At 36.3% G+C, this 12289-nt stretch overlaps 1 pseudogene; it reads right to left on the bottom strand.

Moving 5' to 3' along the window:
* Positions 1 to 12289, bottom strand: part of LOC141400955 (histone-lysine N-methyltransferase trr-like) — a 208528-nt pseudogene that overhangs the window by 73575 nt on the left and 122664 nt on the right.

Here is a 12289-nt window from a genome sequence, read left to right on the forward strand (position 1 = left end):
GAATATGTTAGCTGATACGTTGATTTTGAAATTTCTGGAGTTATTGCAATTTCCGTCAGTTTTCCTTTCCCGTATTTTTTAAGAAATTTGTATAGGAAAACAATTTTTGACAATTCGCTCTTTGTCTAACATTACCGTTAAAAAAGTACTGGAACACAATGGAAAATATCATTGTAACAAAGTAACTTAATATTTTTTTCACATTGTTTGCACATTTTTATAATAACATTTTTTGTTACAGCAATTGACCATCTACCTTGTTTATTGTGATACGTGAAAAGTGTTGCAACTTTCGGTACTTTTTTAAGCAAAGACAGGGTTGTATATGATGAGTACTGTGATTTCGATGTTGATTTCGCTGAAATCACGAAATGAGATGATTTCATTTTTGTATGCGAAATCATGATAAATTTTGCTTGATTCCGCTCGAAATCACGAAACGCCTTCGAAATCACGAAACGACGCCGAATGTAAACCAAACATTAGGCAAGAGAGCGTTTCTCTCTCCACGCACAATTCAATCAAATGAAGCGATTTGATTTTAAATCGGCGGCGCGCTGCTTCGCCTGGTTGCCTTGCTTTCCTGCTTCATTTCTGACATAATAAAGTCTGCCTGGTTACTTTCCCAGCAAGAATTGTCCAGCACATGGCACAATTACCAGGTAGATGCATCAGCCAACAACTACAACAAAAACGAGTTCAGTACTGTGAAATGTCAAAAATGTTTTCCAAAAATAAAGCGATTCACAAAATTTTTTCAACAAAATTTTGTTAGGCAGTTATTAATAAACTCCCCAGCAAAATTTGACGGAATGGGTTCTTTGCGATGACGTGATTTCATGTCATCTTTTGCATTGGTTCAAAGCAAGTCGTGAAAGATCCGATCTTTTCATCAGCATTTGTACCCATTCCATCGCTCCAATAGAGATGATGTTTGTGTTTTTATTACACACCTGTTTATTTTCATTTTGGTATGTTCCAGTACTGCAAAAATCTACTAATTTTTACTATTTTTTCCGATAACATAAAGGAAAAATTGTTATCGTAGTAAAAATAAGTAGATTCTTGCAGTTTCTGGAACAGACCAAAGTTGTTAGAACTGTCGTCGTGATGTTGTCTTACATTTCTGGCATATCAAACAACTAAAACTTCTAAACAATTGGTATTATATGAAGTCCCAACCATCGAGCTAAAAATAGAATCGGACTGCACACATTGCTATTTTAAAAGTTCCCTTGTCTGTTCTAAATCTGACATAGAATGAAATCAATCAAATCTCGCTTCTTGGAATTTGAAACGAAACGAAAAGGAACAAGAATCTGAAAATAAAGAAGAAACTACTTTTGGAAAGAAACAACTAAAAATAAATTCCATAAAAAGTCTCTCCTCCCCGTTCGTTACATTTTGTTCTTAGAGATCCCTAAAGCAAGCCGGGTTGTAGATCCCTACATATTTCCGTCACTAAACAAAAGAGTATAAATTACCAAAATGTTGTTATAAAATAACAAAATTATAAAATAAAAGTAATTTACGAAATAAAAGTACTTAAAGGAGTGCATTTGGAGTCCATGTTGAAATCTGAACTGGTGATGGGAAGATAATTGAAAACACCTTTTGTAAGATGAAAGAATATCAGTTGCGGAGAACGGAGGAAGTAATCTTTTGCGTTGCAGCGGTGGTGATTACATTGCAATTTTGGATGTAAACTTTTGAAAAACTAAACTGATAAATTAATTGTAGTTATTTCATGAATTCGTTTGAATTAATAAAGAGTTTTATTTAATTAATTTGTTTGAGTTTTGTTTTTCATGAAAACCATATTTCAATACAGCATTTCCATTTTCCAAACAAGACATGAAAATTTCATGCCAAGGGTTTGGTGAAAATGACATGCCAAAGCATTGGTTAAAATGACATGTCAAAGCATGGGTGAAAATAACGTGTCAAAGCATTGGTGAAAATGACATGTCAAATCATTGGTGGAAATGACATGCCAAAGCATTGGTGGAAATGACATGTCAACGCATTGGTTAAAATGACATGCTTAGGATCCAGAAAAGAACGTCATCTTTTGGGGTCCACGCTCATATAAAATTCATCGATGAAGATGCTAAAAAGATGACATGCTAGATCACTTGCACCCATGATTGAATGTCATCTTTGGCATCGAACATTTTGCTGGGCTCATTATTACAAAAATCCGTCAAAAATTCACAGTTTTTCTTTTAAATTTTTGTTTTTTAATTTTGTGTTTTCAATTACAACAACTTTTTTGATAGTTCACAGTATATCAGCTGGGCTGATGCGGGTAACTGTATGATTGTGCCATGGTCCAGCAAGAACTTTCTCAGAGAGTAATGTTTGGTTTACATTCGACGTCGTTTAGTGATTTCGAAGGCGTTTCGTGATTTCGAGCGGAATCAAGCAAAATTTATCATGATTTCGCATACAAAAATGAAATCATCTCATTTCGTGATTTCAGCGAAATCAACATCGAAATCACAGTACTCATCATATACAACCCTGTCTTTGCTTAAAAAAGTACCAAAAGTTGCAACACTTTTCACGTATCACAATAAACAAGGTAGATGGTCAATTGCTGTAACAAAAAATGTTATTATAAAAATGTGTAAACAATGTGAAAAAAATATTAAGTTACTTTGTTACAATCCTGGTACAAATACACAGGTAGCCGCATCGGCAATTTTTGGTAACATAAGATGTCAAAATTTGACATCAATTCAATGCAATTGACACATTATGTTACCATCAGCTGGCTTGATAATGCTACCTGTATTATTGTACCATGGTTACAATGATATTTTCCATTGTGTTCCAGTACTTTTTTAACGGTAATGTTAGACAAAGAGCGAATTGTCAAAAATTGTTTTCCTATACAAATTTCTTAAAAAATACGGGAAAGGAAAACTGACGGAAATTGCAATAACTCCAGAAATTTCAAAATCAACGTATCAGCTAACATATTCAGGTGCTAATAAACATGCTGCAACTTTCTACTATGCCAAATTTGTTTAGCAGAAAACAGGAGCAGATGGTGTTTGTTAGGTTAGGCATGGTACAATAATACAGGTAGCATTATCATGCCAGCTGATGGTAACATAATGTGTCAACTGCATTGAATTGATGTCAAATTTTGACATCTTATGTTACCAAAAATTGCCGATGCGGCTACCTGTGTATTTGTACCATGAGGTTAGGTTAGGTTTAGGATGCGCAGCTGCCGTGCTGGCAGCCACTCCACTCGGAGACCTTGAGGTCCATTGTGATCATCCTGACTATTGAAGTATATGTGTTGTGTGTGATGATGTTGTTGTGATATGATGTGGGTTTAAGTCGGCTATTGATGAAGTGATTATAGATGCGGCTATATGGTGAAGTGTGAATGTAGATGGTGATGATGTGAAGTGTAAGTGTGATATGTTGTGTGTAATGGATGAGGTTGTATGATGTTACGTGTGGTGATGATGGTGTACAGGAGTCATGAGCTGTGATATATGTTCTGAATGTTGTCCTTTGTCTGCATATGATGATACAAGGCTATTGATGATGATGAAGTGTGCGGTTGTAGATTTTATGGATAGATGATGGATAGTGTTGAAAAGAAGATTCACAGTAGATGTGTGGCGGAAAGTGTGATGTGTTTCTTTCTATGTGCGGGCATGTATTATGTTGCGTAACTACAGATTGTGGTGATGTGTGACTGATGGGTATATGGTGATTTGTGCATACGGTATACGGTGGTGCGTGAGTGCTGATGGTGTAGTGTGTTTTTTGCTATGGGCGATGCTGTACGATGTTACGAGACTGCAGATTGTATTCTGAATGGTGCTGTGGGCCTGCAGATGATGATGATGATGATATGGTGAGCTAAGTGGAAGGAGAATGTGGATTAGGTTGGAAAGATGGAAAGGAGAAAGTGATAAGACAAAAGAGACAAGAATAAGAAGGATGAGTAATTGTGAAGGAGAGTAGCAGATTGTTTTAAGAAGAAAGAGATTATTTTTCTATACTATGCTAAGCCTGTTCTGACCCGCCCCAGAGCCACTTTAGACTCTTGCAGTAAACCACCAGGATAGTAGGGTCAATAGAGGAGAAGTAAGACAGAGAGTCAATCACGTGTACACCAAATAGTCTATGTCTTTTGATCATCAGTCTAGGACATCTACATAAAAGGTGCTCGATTGTCTCCGTTTCCTCCTCATCCTCACATAGCCTACAGTACTCAATGTTGTTATCATCCCACTTACAAGTCAAAGATCTTATTCTACAGTGGCCGGTTATGACCCCTGTAGCGATTCTGATTCCCGACTTGCAAAGTGAGAGAAGGGACGCAGTTCTACGCCCTGAGATTGCCGGCCAGATTGACTTCGACACCTTGCAACCAGGTGCGTCTTGCCAAATTTATACGGTTTTCTCTGCATAGAGCTGGCAGAGTTTGCCGAGGAAGTAGCAGAGCGGTGGCTTGACATAGTCCTCTACCATAAGGTCAGAGGACTGGGAGCCTCGCCTTGCTAATTCATCAAAAATCTCATTACCTTCAACATTGCAGTGCCCTGGAACCCAACAAAGGTTGACGCTTAAATTGCAAGTTTTTAAGGTGGACCTACATTTTTGAACGATCTTAGATTTAATAGTGTAGGATCCTAACGCCTTAAGGGCAGCCTGACTATCTACATAGACTGTAACTGTCCTGCCTGCGTTGTCCGTCATTCCTGCTACTAATTCTAAGGCCTTCAATACTGCGAAGACTTCAGCCTGGAAAACACTGCAATTTGCATTAAGCTTGAACGAGCGTTTAATGTTTAGTTCTTCGCAGTACACCCCCGCTCCAGTACCTACATCCATCTTCGAACCATCAGTAAAGATGGAAAGGCTATCGGGTAGTGGTCTGCCATGCTCCCATTCACTTCTATCAGGGATAATCACCTTCGCTACATCGAAATCCAGTGAAGGCGAAATGTAATCGGTTACACTCCCCCCAACCCTTAGTCCGATCTGACTGCTTAGCTGTTGTAAAATGCTAGCATGTCCAGACCCTGAAGAGCGCCACTGGTTAAGCTCCTTGAGCCTCAAGGCACTACGGGATGCTTGGTATTGAACAAGAATATCCAGAGGCTGGATGTTCAGCACTGCATTCAGTGCTGCCTGAGGGGTGCTCTTCACTGCTCCTGTAATTAGAATTGAAGCAGATCTTTGCACAGTAGTTAACCTAGACAAGTTTGGCTTGCTGTTCAGGGCCTGCCACCAAACAAGACATCCATAGGTCAAAATTGGGCAGACCACTGTCATAAACAACCAGTGAATCACATGCGGTCTCAAACCCCAACTTTTACCTATGGAGTTCTTACAGGAGTAGAGTGCAACTAGACCCCTCTTAGTGCGCTCCTCTGTGTTCCTTTTCCATCTGAGACGATGGTCAAGAATCACTCCCAGGTACTTCGCTTCCTTAGAGAGATTTAGCCGTACTCCATCCAGCGTTGGTGGTACGAACTCGGCGGTTTTCCTTTTTCGGGTAAAGAGCACCAGCTCTGTCTTAGCCGGATTCACACCAAGGCCATTGATGTGCGCCCAGCGTGAGAGTTTGGCAAGTGCTCCCTGCATTAGATCAGACAATGTAGACAAAAATTTCCCACTAATGAGGATGACTACATCATCCGCATAAGCAACTACCTTAGTTCCTAGTTTGTCGAAATCAGTGAGTATCCCATTTATCACCAGTAGCCAGAGTAAGGGAGACAGAACTCCCCCCTGAGGAGTGCCTCTGGTAACAGATCTCCTGATGGAGCTCTCCCCAATATTAGAATTGATTAGCCTGCTTCTAAGCATGCTATCGATCCAGTTTATTAGGATAGAGGGGACACCCAATGATTCTAGAGAAGAATGAATGGATTCGAGTTTCACATTATTAAAGGCGCCCTCTATATCCAGAAAGGCTGCCAGAGTGAAATTCGAATCATTCAGATTTTTCTCTATGTACCCTACGACACTATTACTGCGTCAAGTGTCTTATTGTCGTCCCCGCCCAGGGATTGGGTCGTACTAGCACGAGGTGCATCATTGTCCGGGTTATTTGCATTGGTCGATACCGAGGGTGAATTAGAATTGGGGGTTTAAAGTTTTTAAAATTGATGTCCATGAGAAAAAGGAGTAAATGGGGGAGATGAGGACGATCATGGCATAGCCCTCCACTACCATGACTAGAGCTGAACTACTCGCTGAGGTGCCCAGGTATCAGCGAGGCTCCGTTCTAATACAGTTGGTACCCTAACTGCAAACCTTTGGAACACCGATGAGCACGAGGTCGCATAACACCCCGGTGTTAGGGGATCTCACCATTATTTTGGTAGGAGATCGCTACCAAATATGTGTCACTCAGTCCAGAGATGCACTATGAATTTCTAGTGCATCGTGTTGGTGCGTGACAGAGAGTGGATAACCTTTGGTCAGTCACAACCTCCCAATTCAACACTACAAGAAGTTAAATGAGAGTGTTGTGTGGTGTTTGTTATGCAGCGCCATTTTCGTTTAAAGAGAAGTGCAAGTCTTGGTAAATTTCAGAGTACGGGAACGCATTTGTAGCACTAAACGGGAAAACTACAGCAAGTGGTAATATTTTGCAGGTTCTGAACACAATTTTTATATACAAAAATTTATTATTATGATGTCTCAACGATAAAATCATTTCTTATTTTTTCATTTGTTAGTATAATACTCAATTAATACGATATATTGATAATTTTACTACAATTTTCGAAATAAAGCTTTAAAGTTGTATATTGTCGTATTTTTTTGATGACTAATTCAATTTACAACAGCTTGTTTTGAAAATTCATGTTCGATCAGCTGCACATACATATGCATCTACCTTGATAATTGTGATATGTTTGAAATCAACAAAAAAGTCCCAATTTACATTGGGCGAGTTTACTTGCGGCAATTGTCATTTTGTAGGAGAGAGAGGTGAGGCATATGGTAACCCTTTGCCTCTCAGCACCCTCTCTCACCTACAAACTGACAATTGCCGCAAGTAAACTCGCCTAATGTAAATTGGGACAAAATAAGTAGCATAATGCTAATGCCAAGTTTACACTTGCGCTCTAAAATCCACTGGATTTCACGAAATCCTGAAATACACCCCGGTGTTTACACTTATTTTTTTGTTGATTTCAAGCATATCACAATAATCAAGGTAGATGCAAATGCGCAGCTGATCGAACATGAATTTTCGAAAAAAGTTGTTGTAAATTGAATTAATCATCAAAAATTTACGACAATATAGAACTTTACTGCATCATTTCGAAAATGATCGTAAAATTATCTATATATCGTATTAATTGTTTATAATACTAAGAAATTAAAAACTAAAAAATGATTTTATCGTTGAGAGATTATAATAATAAATTTTGATACATAAAAGTTGTGTTCAGAAACTGCAAAATATTACTACTTGCAGTATTTTCCCCGTTTAGTGCTAGAAATGCGTTACAGTACTCCGAAATCTAGCAAGACTTGCACTTGATTTTGAATAAAAGCCTCTTCTCCTGTTCTCTGCTATAAAAATTTGGCCAAGTAAAAACTAGCAGCATGTTTTTTGGAATCTGAACACGATGGCTGATACGCTGATTTTGGCATTTTTGCTGGAGTTTTTGCAATTTCCGTCATTTTTTCGTTCCCGTATTTTTTAAGAAATTTGTATGGGGAAGCAATTTTTGACAATTCGGTCTATTTTCTAACATTACCATTAAAAAAGTACGGGAACACAATGAAAAATAGCATTGTAACAATGTAATTTAATATTTTTTCACGTTGTCTACAAATTTTGATATTAACATATTTTGTTCCAGCAATTCGCACATCTACCTTGTTTATTGTGATACGTGAAAAGTGTTGCAACTTTTGGTACTTTTTAAGGCAAAAGCAAGGTTGTATATCATGTGTACTGTGATTTCGATGTTGATTTCGCTGAAATCACGAAATGAGATGATTTCATTTTTGTATGCGAAATCATGATAAATTTTGCATGATTCCGCGCGAAATCACGAAACGCCTTCGAAATCACGAAAAGACGCCGAATGTAAACCAAACATAAGTTTACATTTACGAAATCCACTCGATTTCAACTGTCAATTCCATAGCTCAAACGTCAAATGAAATCTCATCTGGATTTCATTTGACGTTTATCCTATGGATTTGACAGTTGAAATCGAGTGGATTTCGTAAATGTAAACCAAGCATTAGACTATGTTATTTCCACCATGGTACAAATACACAGGTAGCCGCATCGGCAATTGTTGGTATCATAAGATGTCAAAATTTGCAATCAATTGAATGCAATTGACACATTATGTTACCATCAGCTGGCATGATAATGCTACCTGTATTATTGTACCATGATTTCCACAATAAAATTGTTTTTAATAGGTCTGTACGATAACCCATAAGTTTGTACAAATTTGTAAAAACTTTTACAAAATGCTGTTCCATAACAAACTTGTAAAGTAGAAGAGAGCAAATTAGGAGACAATAGTGAGAGAATTTTGGAGAGTTTTCTTTACAAGTTTTTGCAAGGAAAATTTTTCTTGTAAGAACTTGCAAGTTTGATCAGCTGATTTAAATTCGAAATTTTTGTGGCGGACTTCTTGGCAAAAACATAAACAAACGTTTGGCTATTAAAATAAATAGAAATAAAAAAGGGAAAAATTATTAAATAAATTATGGAAAACGATAATGTAAATAAAATAACTTATGTCATGTTCACACGAGCGTTTCAATTACGTTGTTCGCCTGTCGAACTACGTACACGAATTAACCCGTTTCCACGACACCATTCGTAATTAACAGAAACATAAACAAAAGTTCCTTCATTTTTGTTTCCTTGTTTTCACGAAAATCTGAACCGAAAACACATAAAATATACGTTAAATGAATTGGAAAAGCAATAGACTTTCCATCAAATGTATCTTCTATATTTAACTACACACATTTCATTAATTTTTTCCATAAATTCTGAATAATTTTGTATTTTCAATATATTTTTATATGTTTCTATTTTAAAATTAAAGAGAGAGAGAGACATGTCAAAACAATGTTTGTGTATACAGACTTTCAGTTATTTGTTTCCTTTTTGTTTCTGATCTTTTACGCGATCTTGAACTAATGGACATGGAATGTGTGTGGAATTAAGAAGGAAACACAACCATCTTCCTTCTGCATCTGTATAAAATGTTTAGTTCATTAATTTTAATTCATCTTTTTCCTTTTTTCTAAAAATTTTTGTGTTTTCAACAAATTTTTCAATTTTGAATTTAGATATGTCATTACTTTTTGTAGTGACTACTTTTTTATTTTATTATGTATTTATTTAATCTTTTCCGCCAGCATCTTCTTCTTCTTTTCCAATCAACTGACTTCTTGCAAGTTTTTACAAATTGATGTTCGATAACAATCTGCAAATTTTTAGCTTCGAGAGAGAAAAATTGGTGGAGAGACGTTACTGAGAACTTGCTGAGAACATGCAAGTACTTTTCACTTGCGAAGTTATCGTACATACCTAATGTTCACAAACATAAATCAACAAAAAACTAAAAACGGCTGATTGATTGTTTTCAGGAAGAAGAAGAGCTTGCAAGTGCTTGCTAGAAGAAATTTGTCCAGCAAGAATTTGCAAGCTCTCAGTGAAAGAACTGTCAAAATAGGTCTGTACGATAACCCAAAAGTTTGTACAAATTTGCACAAACTTTTACAAAATGCTGTTCGATAACAAACTTGTTCAGTAAAAGTGAATAGAGAAGTCTTGCAAGTAGTTGCAAGAACTTGCAAAAACTTTTTACTTGCAAAGTTATCGAACAGGCATAATGTCTCTCTCGAATCGCTCTCTTTTGCTGGTTTTTTGTGTTAACAGACGACCTCCAGCAACAATTGGTACAAATTGTTACAAATTTTAGGGTAACCAGACACAGCTATAAAAATAAAAGAATAAAGAAGGCCGAGCAAATTTCGAACTGGGTTGCCCTTTTCTTTTTTATTCTTTTATCAGAAGCATGGTACAATTAGAAAGGTAGATGCCTCAGCCCAGCTGATCGAATCTAAAACGTCAAAAAACTATGAATTCGCCATGAAAAATCAAAACAAAAACTCATATGATTCGGTAAGTAAGAGATAGCATGTCTACACTTTATAGACAAACACAAGCGATAAAAAGAGACAACAAGAGAGCATTTGGCGAAAATTTTGACAGTTTACATTACAAAAAAAGTTGCTTTGTTGTAGCAATTCGCCGATGCATCTACCTTTCTTATTGTACCATGATCAGTAGTGGGATTCTGTAACTCATTTTTGCTGTTATCGATAATTGTCGGTAAAATTAAAATGCTTATAATTTCGATAATTAACGAAATTTTTCGGTAAGTTAACGATGAATAAAAAGTAGTCGGTAGCCTCGACACAAACAGTGATGCCAACTTTTCTTTATGTTTTTAGTCATAATTTTGCGATTTAATTTTACGATTTTTGTCGGTAACAGCAAAAATGAGTTACAGAATCCCACTACAGAAGTAAGCAAGTTAAGCAGGCCCTTTACATCGGCTCAAAACGGCTAAAATTCGCAGCCGGCAACTTGGCTGTAATGGCTAGAACAGAATCAATCGTCGCTTGCTTTAAAGGAATACCAGTAGTGGGATTCTCTAGTGCATTTTTTGGTTACCGTCAAAAATCGGTCAAATTAAAACGCAAAATTATGAATCAAAAGTTCAAATAAAAGTTGACATCACTGTTGCTATCGGTAGGACTTTCCGACTACTTTTTATTGATCGCTAACTTACCGAATAATATCGTTAATTACCGAAATTATAAGCATTTTAATTTTAACGATTTTTGTCGATAACCAAAAAATGCACTAGAGAATCCCACTACAGAGCCTGCTAGAGGGGAACGCTGGCGGATTTGCAAAGAGGCTCTGGCATTCCTTTATAATTTGAATTTTTTTAAGCAAGCAACGTTTGATTCTGTTCTGGCCTTAAAATTAAAAAGGCACAATTCGCCAATTTTTTAACAAGAAAAAAACTATTTTAATGGCGTTTTACATTTATACGATTGCTCGTACGAGATTTTGTCTCCTCATATTCGTAAATTTCAGACACAGTGTACATTGTGATCAAAAATCGTTACATGTAAAACACCACTTAAAATGATATGTTCAGTGCATGATACAATAATAATGCCAAGTTTACACTTGCGCTCTAAAATCCACTGGATTTCACGAAATCCTGAAATACATCCCGGTGTTTACACTTATTTTTTTGTTGATTTCATACATATCACAATTATCAAGGTAGACGCATATGCGCAGCTGATCGAACATGAATTTTCAAATCAAGATTTTGCAAATTAAATTAATCATCAAAAATATACGACAATATAGAATTTTACAACTTTCTTTGGAAAATTATAGTAAAATTATCGATATATCGTATTATTTGTGTATAGTACTAACAAATGAAAAAATAAAATAAAATGATTTTATCGTTGAGACATCGTTATAATAAATTTTGATAGATAAAAGTTGTGCTCAGATCCTGCACAATATTAGTACTTGCAGTAGTTTTCCCGTTTAGTGCTAAAAATGCGTTCCCGTAATCCGAAATCTAGTAATACTTGCACTTCTCTTCAAACAAAAATCCCTCTTCTCCTGTTTTCTGCCATACACTTTTGGCCTAGTAGAAACTAGCAGCAAGCATGTTCATTGGTATATATATGATTGCTGATACGTTGATTTGGACATTTATGATGGAGTTTTTGCAATTTCTGTCATTTTTCCGTTTCCGTATTTTTTAAGAAATTTGTATGGGGAAGCAATTTTTGACAATTCGCTCTTTTTTCTAACATTACCATTAAAAAAGTACGGGAGCACAATAAAAAATAGCATTGTAACAAAGTAATTTAATTTTTTTCACATTGTTTACAAATTTTGATACTAAAATTTTTTGTTGCATCAATTGACCATCTACCTTGTTTATTGTGATACGTGAAAAGTGTTGCAACTTTTGTTACTTTTTCAGGCAATAACAGGGTTGTATATCATGTGTACTGCGATTTCGATGTTGATTTCGCTGAAATCACGAAATGAGATGATTTCATTTTTGTATGCGAAATCATGATAATTTTTGCTTGATTCCGCGCGAAATCACGAAACGCCTTCGAAATCACAAAAAGACGCCGAATGTAAACCAAACATAAGAAGGTAGCATTAGCCCTTGATGATGAAGAAAAT

Source organism: Musca autumnalis, unplaced genomic scaffold, assembly GCF_047663935.1.
Source record: "Musca autumnalis isolate F117 unplaced genomic scaffold, ASM4766393v1 scaffold_4, whole genome shotgun sequence".
NCBI lineage: Eukaryota > Metazoa > Arthropoda > Insecta > Diptera > Muscidae > Musca > Musca autumnalis.